We start from the raw sequence: 10512 nt of genomic DNA, 5'->3' as shown, positions 1-10512 counted from the left end.
TGCACACACACACATTCATTACCCTGCTCTTCCCGCCCACCGGCCGCCGTTTCCATGCCTGCACGCAGCGCTATAACTTGTTTGAACAACAGCTAGCTGCGTGCATAGGCGGTGGGGGGCGGTGAGATTGTCCGTCTGCTGCTGGCTGGGAGTTTGAGGAACCACTGCCCGCCTCGGCTGCACTGCTTACATTACAACTCCGCCCCCCGCCCCGTGTATATTCTATTGGGGGACAGTGAGATGTAGACAGTGTGAGAGCGGTGCCATGGACGGGGGTGTCGGGGAGATGAGAGCAGCGTACACTGTCCTCCGGCTGGCTTTATTTATTTTTTCACTCTAGCCGCCGGGGGTTATAAGGGGAGAAAGTTGCCGAAGTCACTAGAGGGGGAGGGAGGAAGAGGAAGTGGAGCTTGGCCAAATACATAAAGCTCCGTCCCCCCTTCCATTTCTCATCGTGCAGGCAAAGGTAAAGTGACAGGCGAGTGGTGGGGAGAGCAGCAGGGAATGATGTTACATGTGGCTTTAGGATGATTGCTGCACAGCGTGATGGGCTACAGCTCTGCCCTTATCCCCCCTCCCTGTGTCTATTGGTTCAGCCTGTGCCCGGGACTTTTGAAGATGCCATTCCTTCCTGCTCCATGACATCACAGTTACAGGACCAGCGTGCATTTACACAGACTACCTGCATTGCAGCCAGGACATCTGCAGGCAGTTACAGGGACAGTAAGTGGCTAATCTTTTATGCAGAGAGGCTTGGGACCTTTGATTCTCTCTCCCCCCCCACCTTTTCCTACCTGAGACTATAATGCTCCCCCCTCCCCTCCTGAACAGTCCCCCCTGCTGAGACAACCCTGTGAAGTTTCCATAGGGTGACAGGCAGCTCTGTCCAGATATCACCTGACCTGATCAGATGTATTTGCTGCTCTGATCAGATCAGGTGACAGCTGGTCAGTGCTGAGGTGTCACTCTGTGAAAACACTGCTGGAGGCCAGGACTAGGTGTAAAATGGGGAGGGGAACCACATGAAAGAGTAAGGGTAAGCATAGGATTGCCTCAGAAGGGGACATGTTTAGAAGGAGGAAGTAATGTAGTCTCTCAGCTACAGATCAGTGAGGGTTAAAGGAAATATGTATTTTAAAGAAAATGCAATCTACTTACCTGTTGCTTCCTCCAGCCCCGGAAAGCTATGTGTCCCTTGCTACAGTTCTGCTCCCAGCTGGTCTCCGCAGGTCCCCTCTGTTGCAGATGCCAACCCAGCGATGTCAGTATCTTCTGCTCCTGCAGGATCACGCTCACGTAGCCGGGAGTGTTCTGTGCAGGAGCAGAAGTGCTGCATCTGCACACAAATCTCCTGGCTACGTGATCACGAGCAGCCGCACACTGGCGCAGAAAATAACGACCTTGCCAGGTCAGCATCTGCAACAGAGGGGACCTTTGGAGACCAGCTGGGAGCAGAACTGTAGCAAGGGACACATAGCTTTCCGGGGCTGGAGGAAGCAACAGGTAAGTACATCGCATTTTCCACATTTTCGTGAATGCCTGATATTTCTTTTAAAGGATATCTTAGTCCTAAACATATCCTCAAATTGTCTGTGTGTGAGGGGAGCTGTACATATTCTTACTGCACCTCCCGTGGGCCGGTGTCTGCCTCCGTTTGCCTATTTTCCTCCCCATTCTAAGGGTCCTGTTGGCACTCTCAAGCCCAGACATACTACACTGTGCATGCGCAGTATGTCCACTTGGGCGCCTTGTGACCGCACTTGCTGGGAACCTCCAAGTGCTTTACGTGCGCACTCTCGCACCAAGACGTACCCGTCGGACAAACTGCGCGTGCACAGCATAGTATGTGAGGGTCACAGGGTGCCGACCAGGACTCTGAACGGGAGGAAAACGGGCAAACGGACGCAGATGCTTGGACACGGGAAACACAGTAAGCACATGCACAACCCCCCCCCCCACACACACACACACGGGGCATCAATTTGATGATATGTTTAGGATTAAGGTATCCGTTGAGGACTGATGAGGCGCCTATTATAATAAGTGTCACCTGTAAGGATTGAGCTCAGTCCTTAGTGTGACATCACTTGGATATACCCAAAGCGTGTGCTGCTTCCCACAAGCAGACTAATTGCAACCAAATTTGGATCAACTCACAGACCATCCATATTGCTTACCTAAACCTTCCTATAAATAGAATCTACCCATCACTAAAATCTACTCATTAGTACCTGCCTGCAATTAGAAACTGTGTTATGTGTATTAATGCCTTGTGATTAGTATTATCTTCTTGTTGTTGGTAATATCATATATTTGGTAAATTCTGCCTGTCATTGGCAATATCTGCATACTGTTAGTGTTCTCTAATGGCCTTTGGTAATATCTACATTAGTTTTCGTAAGAAAAGGTGGCGTGAGTTGGGGGTGTGGCCTGTGCTGATAGGCGGGGCTTAGGGCGCCAGAACTTCTGTGCCTATAGGCTCCTGAACTGTAAATCCGGCCCTGGGCTCGGGTATTATTTAAGGGAAACATAAGTGGTCCCAAAACACACAGGCCTTTAGGAACTGCAGGTAAAGCTAAAGGTGCATACACACATCCAAGTGGTAAAACTGGCCAATCAAGTTTGGAAGTGTGTACCATGCTTTATTTTTTCACCTCAAACTTTATTTTTTCACCTCTTTCTATGTTACTCATTATGGCACTATAATCTATAATATTTAACCCTTTCCCTGCCAGCCGATTTGTCCTAAACACGATCATCTACCTCCTATCTCACATACAAAGAAAAATGTTTTTTAAACTGTAATTTTTCTGAGTTTAAAAAACATTTTTCTTCGCATTTTTAATTTTTTTTGACTTGTATTCACTATTCTGCTTAAAATATATAGACAAGGAGCTCAGCGCTACACCTGAAGGTTGCCTGTGGATCCCTAAAATGGCGGGGTGAGACACGGAAACAACAGAGCTACACACGTGGAATCCCTGAGCGGCGTCCAGAACTGTGTGGGAAGCAGGGCCGGCTTTAGGGGGGGGGCGAGAGGGGGCAGAGCCCCCTCAAACAGACTCACTGCCCCCTCAAATCAGAGCCGCTCTCGCTATGCCGCTGGCTGCTTCCTGGTCCGTGGTGTGGAGCGCAGAGCGGTCATGTGATCAGTCACATGACCGCTTCTCCCTCGGACGGCTCTCCGAGACGAGTCTCTGGCTCTCTGCTGTGACGCAGGCAGTGGCGACCGTAAGAGCCACCCCGCATAGAGGAGGAGTCGATTCTCTCCAGGCCCGCCATCAGGGGGGGACATCCCCGCCGCGGCCCTGGCGGGTGTCGCCCGGCCGCCGCTCAACCCCCCCTGGCCGGTCGGGTCGCCGCTGATCTTGAGGTCTGACGCTGCTGGCAAGGTAGGGGAAGCAGCGGCGGCGGCTGGGGGGGGGGGGGGCCTCCCTGTCACTCACTCACTAGCTAAAGGGGCTCCCTGTCACTCACTCACTAGCTAAAGGGGCTCCCTGTCACTCACTCACTAGCTAAAGGGGCTCCCTGTCACTCACTCACTCACTAGCTAAAGGGCCTCCCTGTCACTCACTCACTAGCTAAAGGGGCTCCCTGTCACTCACTCACTAGCTAAAGGGGCTCCCTGTCACTCACTCACTAGCTAAAGGGGCTCCCTGTCACTCACTAGCTAAAGGGGCTCCCTGTCACTCACTCACTAGCTATAGGGGCTCCCTGTCACTCACTCACTAGCTAAAGGGGCTCCCTGTCACTCACTCACTCCCTAAAGGGCCTCCCTGTCACTCACTCACTCCCTAAAGGGCCTCCCTGTCACTCACTCACTAGCTAAAGGGGCTCCCTGTCACTCACTCACTCCCTAAAGGGCCTCCCTGTCACTCACTCACTAGCTAAAGGGGCTCCCTGTCACTCACTCACTAGCTAAAGGGGCTCCCTGTCACTCACTAGCTAAAGGGGCTCCCTGTCACTCACTAGCTATAGGGGCTCCCTGTCACTCACTCACTAGCTATAGGGGCTCCCTGTCACTCACTCACTAGCTAAAGGGGCTCCCTGTCACTCACTCACTCCCTAAAGGGCCTCCCTGTCACTCACTCACTAGCTAAAGGGGCTCCCTGTCACTCACTCACTCCCTAAAGGGCCTCCCTGTCACTCACTAGCTAAAGGGCCTCCCTGTCACTCACTAGCTAAAGGGCCTCCCTGTCACTCACTAGCTAAAGGGGCTCCCTGTCACTCACTCACTCCCTAAAGGGGCTCCCTGTCACTCACTCACTCCCTAAAGGGACTCCCTGTCACTCACTCACTACCTAAAGGGGCTCCCTGTCACTCACTCACTACCTAAAAGGGCTCCATGTCACTCACTACCTAACCTGGGGGTCCCTGTCAGAATCCAGGTGAGAGGTGTCTACCATAATAAGGGGTCATTCTGCCTATTTATGTGAAATGCTGTCTATTTATGTGCCTCATGACTGCTGAATTTGTCTTGTTGGGGGCCTCATGATTTGTTGGAGGCCTCATGGTTTGTTGGGGGCCTCATGATTGCTGAATTTGTCTTGTTGGGGGCCTCATGATTGCTGAATTTGTCTTGTTGGGGGCCTCATGATTGCTGAATTTGTCTTGTTGGGGGCCTCATGGTTTGTTGGGGGCCTCATGATTGCTGAATTTGTCTTGTTGGGGGTCACATGATTGCTAACTGCGAGACTATGGGAAAAGCTGAATCATTACCATATGAGACAATAGCATTAAACCTACTTTTTTAGCTTTTTTAAACAGAAAATAAAACTGGGTGGTTCTAAAAAAATGATGGAGCACTTCCTCCTTCCGGCTTGAAGGAGGAAGTGCTCGATATCGAGGCTTGCAACGCGTCCATTCGGACACTTGCACCTCGTTGAAATGCTGGGCGGAGAGCGGCGTTCTGGGTAATTAACCCCACTGCATCTAGCCGCTCAGCTGTGGCAATTAGAGCTAACTTGAATCACGAGTATCCACCGTGGTTATTCGTGATTAATTTGTTAGCATTTGAAGAAAATTATTTCTGTGTTACACCTGAGAACATTTTTTTGATAATCTGCAGTGCGCAGAACTGTATTTGTGGTAGAAAAAAACACGCAATATCAGCATATTAGCATTTGACGAAAAATATTTCTGTGTTACACCTGAGAACATTTTTTTCGATAATCTGCAGTGCGCAGAGCTGTATTTGTGCTAAAAAGAGCAGAGCTCAAACTTCCCTGGCAGACCTTTAAAGGACTTCCGAGGCCAAAAAGAAGAAAATGACACTATACCTTTTTATTATCAGAATCCATGGAGGACGTCCAGCGCGTCCTCCGCACCGAAAAGGGCTGCAATGACGGCGGAACGGTGCGGAGGACGCGCTGGACGTCCTCCGTGGATTCAGATATTAAAAAGGTATAGTGTCATTTTCTTGTTTTTGGCCTCGGAAGTCCTTTAACACCACTGTAAGGTCATGACATGTTTATTTGGCCCCACCCATGACCACGCCCACAGTCTGCTGCATGACCACGCCCATTTTTTGGCGCGCCGCGCTACGGGCGGCGCTGGGTTTTTGTATGCCCCCTGCACATTTCTGTCTGCCCCCTCATATGTGCCTGTCTAGAACCGGCCCTGGTGGGAAGTGGAGGTGCACGCCATTCCAACTGCATTAGAGGGACTACAGGTGCCATCCGGGGCCCAACGAAACGGGGGAGAACCCGTATATAAATTACTCTGCTGATGTGAAAGAAGCAAATCTGTGAGTGTAATTTTATGTTTTTTATAATAAATGTCGCTGGTTTTATGCTATGTGAGGCGTTTGTTTTGAGGTGAAATCTTATGGGAAACTGGAAACCATACTGCAAGGATAAGGAGTATCTGGTACCCAGTGGCAGCATCATCAGTTCGGTGCGGTGGGGGACGGCCCGAAGTGTCCCAAGGCGCTGATAGACCTAATTGGAGGTCTTTACGTGTGGTGAGTGTCTGTTCACCTGGGTGCTGGTGAAGGTGATAGGAATATTATAAGCTGTGCACAACGAGATTCCTTGGCAGAAGTGGATTGTTCCCATTGGACTATTAATGTTTTTAGTATGCTCATAATATAAGTTGTAAGAAGCGCCACCTTCTAGGTATTGTGACTATTCTGCTTAACATGTAGCAATTTTGGTTGCAATAGCATGTATGGGAGCTTTTCTATTCACCGCCAAAGTCGGCACAAAATTACGCATAATTACGCATAAATTAATGCGTGATTACGAACGATTATACAAAGTCAATTGAATTAACAACGTATAGGCATAATTGGGAAAATGTACGCATACTTTTGCTTAATTGGAATTAGCTGAATACGATCATCACTACATCCAATGGATGCATTGCAGACTGACAATTGTGTACGACTCCTATATATAAAATAGTTCAAGTGGGAACACAGCTTTCCCAGGTGAACGTGCTGTATGTCTAGTATCTAAATCTGTGCTGGGGTTCACTAGTGAATGGAGACTAGCCGTACGTATCTTCACAAGGTCCCATGTGAATGCATGTATCATAGCACGTAAATGAAGGAGAGTACTGTAATTGACAGAAGTAGCCAATTAACAACAATTAAATTAACAACAGGAAACAAGTGACAGGAGACAAAAAATGCTCATCGAGGCCCCATTCACACTACAGCGTTTTGCCACGCTTTCTAAAAGCGCTAGCGTAATGGAACCCTATGGGCACGTTCTTACTTTGGCGATTTGCGTTAATCGCCGCAAATCGCCCAAAAACGGGCAATAACTCCAAACGCAAATGCGTAGCCTGCACCATTTTCAAGCGATTTCCTGGCGATTCAGTGCTATAGAAGCGCTAAACGCGATCGCCACAAAATCTGTCACTGTTCAGTGACTTTTCCTCGTGAAATCGCAGAAAAATCACTCCTGCAAAACTGAAAATGCAGGTGTGAATAGAGCCAAAGAGCTCACAAAGATACCCCACGAAGAGAGGGATTAGTCCAAAACCTGTTGGTTCTGACAGATTTATATTACTTACTATAAGTAGAGTTGGGCCGAACGGTTCGCCTGCGAACGGTTCCATGCGAACTTCCGTGGTTCGCGTTCGCGTCCCGCAGGCGAACGTTTGTGGAAGTTCGGTTCGCCCCATAATGCACCATGGAGGGTCAACTTTGACCCTCTACATCACAGTCAGCAGGCCCAGTGTAGCCAATTAGGCTACACTACCCCCTGGAGCCCCACCCCCCTTATATAAGGCAGGCAGCGGCGGCCATTACGGTCACTCGTGTGCCTGCATTAGTGAGAGTAGGGCGAGCTGCTGCAGACTGTCTCTCATAGGGAAAGATTAGTTAGGCTTAGCTTGTTCCTGGCTGCATACCTGTTCATTGAACCCGCCACTGCATACCTGTTCTGTGAACCCACCACTGCATACCTGTTCAGTGAACCTGCCAGGCTGCCACTGCATACCTGTTCTGTGAACCCACCACTGCATACCTGTTCAGTGAACCTGCCAGGCTGCCACTGCATACCTGTTCTGTGAACCCACCACTGCATACCTGTTCTGTGAACCCACCACTGCATACCTGTTCAGTGAACCCACCACTGCATACCTGTTGTGTTCAGTGAACCCGCCACTGCATACCTGTTCTGTTCAGTGGATCCGCCACTGTATACCTGTTCAGTGAACCCGCCACTGCATACCTGTTGTGTTCAGTGAACCTGCCACTGCATACTTGTTCTGTGAACCCGCCACTGCATACCTGTTCAGTGAACCCACCACTGCATACCTGTTCAGTGAACCCACCACTGCATACCTGTTGTGTTCAGTGAACCCGCCACTGCATACCTGTTCTGTTCAGTGGACCCGCCACTGTATACCTGTTCAGTGAACCCGCCACTGCATACCTGTTGTGTTCAGTGAACCTGCCACTGCATACCTGTTCTGTGAACCCGCCACTGCATACTTGTTCTGTGAACCCACCACTGCATACCTGTACTGTGAATCCACCACTGCATACCTGTTCAGTGAACCCGCCACTGCATACCTGTTCAGTGAACCCGCCACTGCATACCTGTTCAGTGAACCTGCCACTGCATACCTGTTCTGTGAACCCACCACTGCATACCTGTTCTGTGAACCCACCACTGCATACCTGTTCAGTGAACCCACCACTGCATAACTGTTGTGTTCAGTGAACCCGCCACTGCATACCTGTTCTGTTCAGTGGATCCGCCACTGTATACCTGTTCAGTGAACCCGCCACTGCATACCTGTTGTGTTCAGTGAACCTGCCACTGCATACTTGTTCTGTGAACCCGCCACTGCATACCTGTTCAGTGAACCCACCACTGCATACCTGTTCAGTGAACCCACCACTGCATACCTGTTGTGTTCAGTGAACCCGCCACTGCATACCTGTTCTGTTCAGTGGACCCGCCACTGTATACCTGTTCAGTGAACCCGCCACTGCATACCTGTTGTGTTCAGTGAACCTGCCACTGCATACCTGTTCTGTGAACCCACCACTGCATACCTGTACTGTGAACCCACCACTGCATACCTGTTCAGTGAACCCACCACTGTATACCTGTTCAGTGAACCGCCACTGCATACCTGTTCAGTGAACCTGCCACTGCATACCTGTTCTGTGAACCCACCACTGCATACCTGTTCTGTGAACTCACCACTGCATACCTGTTCAGTGAACCCACCACTGCATACCTGTTGTGTTCAGTGAACCCGCCACTGCATACCTGTTCTGTTCAGTGGACCCGCCACTGTATACCTGTTCAGTGAACCCGCCACTGCATACCTGTTGTGTTCAGTGAACCTGCCACTGCATACCTGTTCTGTTCAGTGGACCCGCCACTGTATACCTGTTCAGTGAACCCGCCACTGCATACCTGTTGTGTTCAGTGAACCTGCCACTGCATACCTGTTCTGTGAACCCGCCACTGCATACCTGTTGTGTTCAGTGAACCCGCCACTGTATACCTGTTCTGTTCAGTGAACCCGCCACTGTATACCTGTTCAGTGAACCCGCCACTGCATACCTGTTGTGTTCAGTGAACCCGCCACTGTATACCTGTTCTGTTCAGTGAACCCGCCACTGCATAACTGTTCTGTTCAGTGGACCCGCCACTGTATACCTGTTCAGTGAACCCGCCACTGCATACCTGTTGTGTTCAGTGAACCTGCCACTGCATACTTGTTCTGTGAACCCGCCACTGCATACCTGTTCTGTGAACCCACTACTGCATACCTGTTCAGTGAACCCACCACTGCATACCTGTTGTGTTCAGTGAACCCGCCACTGCATACCTGTTCTGTTCAGTGGACCCGCCACTGCATACCTGTTGTGTTCAGTGAACCTGCCACTGCATACCTGTTCTGTGAACCCGCCACTGCATACCTGTTCTGTGAACCCACCACTGCATACCTGTACTGTGAACCCACCACTGCATACCTGTTCAGTGAACCCACCACTGCATACCTGTTCAGTGAACCCACCACTGCATACCTGTTCAGTGAACCTGCCACTGCATACCTGTTCTGTGAACCCACCACTGCATACCTGTTCTGTGAACCCACCACTGCATACCTGTTCAGTGAACCCACCACTGCATACCTGTTGTGTTCAGTGAACCCGCCACTGCATACCTGTTCTGTTCAGTGGACCCGCCACTGTACACCTGTTCAGTGAACCAGCCACTGCATACCTGTTGTGTTCAGTGAACCTGCCACTGCATACCTGTTCTGTTCAGTGGACCCGCCACTGTATACCTGTTCAGTGAACCCGCCACTGCATACCTGTTGTGTTCAGTGAACCCGCCACTGTATACCTGTTCTGTTCAGTGAACCCGCCACTGTATACCTGTTCAGTGAACCCGCCACTGCATACCTGTTGTGTTCAGTGAACCCGCCACTGTATACCTGTTCTGTTCAGTGAACCCGCCACTGCATACCTGTTGTGTTCAGTGAACCTGCCACTGCATACCTGTTCTGTGAACCCGCCACTGCATACCTGTTCTGTGAACCCACCACTGCATACCTGTACTGTGAACCCACCACTGCATACCTGTTCAGTGAACCCACCACTGCATACCTGTTCAGTGAACCCACCACTGCATACCTGTTCAGTGAACCTGCCACTGCATACCTGTTCTGTGAACCCACCACTGCATACCTGTTCTGTGAGCCCACCACTGCATACCTGTTCAGTGAACCCACCACTGCATACCTGTTGTGTTCAGTGAACCCGCCACTGCATACCTGTTCTGTTCAGTGGACCCGCCACTGTATACCTGTTCAGTGAACCCGCCACTGCATACCTGTTGTGTTCAGTGAACCTGCCACTGCATACCTGTTCTGTTCAGTGGACCCGCCGCTGTATACCAGTTCAGTGAACCCGCCACTGCATACCTGTTGTGTTCAGTGAACCTGCCACTGCATACCTGTTCTGTGAACCCGCCACTGCATACCTGTTGTGTTCAGTGAACCCACCACTGTATACCTGTTCTGTTCAGTGAA

At 50.4% G+C, this 10512-nt stretch overlaps 1 protein-coding gene across 2 annotated transcripts in view; it reads left to right on the top strand.

Annotated features, from left to right (window-relative positions):
- Positions 1 to 278: 278 nt before the first annotated feature.
- Positions 279 to 10512, top strand: part of TMCC1 (transmembrane and coiled-coil domain family 1) — a 283585-nt gene continuing 273351 nt past the window's right edge. The window contains exon 1 of one of the 2 annotated variants that reach the window (XM_068253026.1): positions 279 to 466. The gene's annotated coding sequence lies outside the window, so the exon portion shown is untranslated. The other variant, XM_068253025.1, reaches the window with a different exon arrangement.

This window comes from Hyperolius riggenbachi, chromosome 9 (assembly GCF_040937935.1).
Source record: "Hyperolius riggenbachi isolate aHypRig1 chromosome 9, aHypRig1.pri, whole genome shotgun sequence".
Lineage (NCBI taxonomy): Eukaryota > Metazoa > Chordata > Amphibia > Anura > Hyperoliidae > Hyperolius > Hyperolius riggenbachi.
Note: the sequence above shows the minus strand (reverse complement) of the source record. Positions and strands in the feature narration are given on the sequence as shown.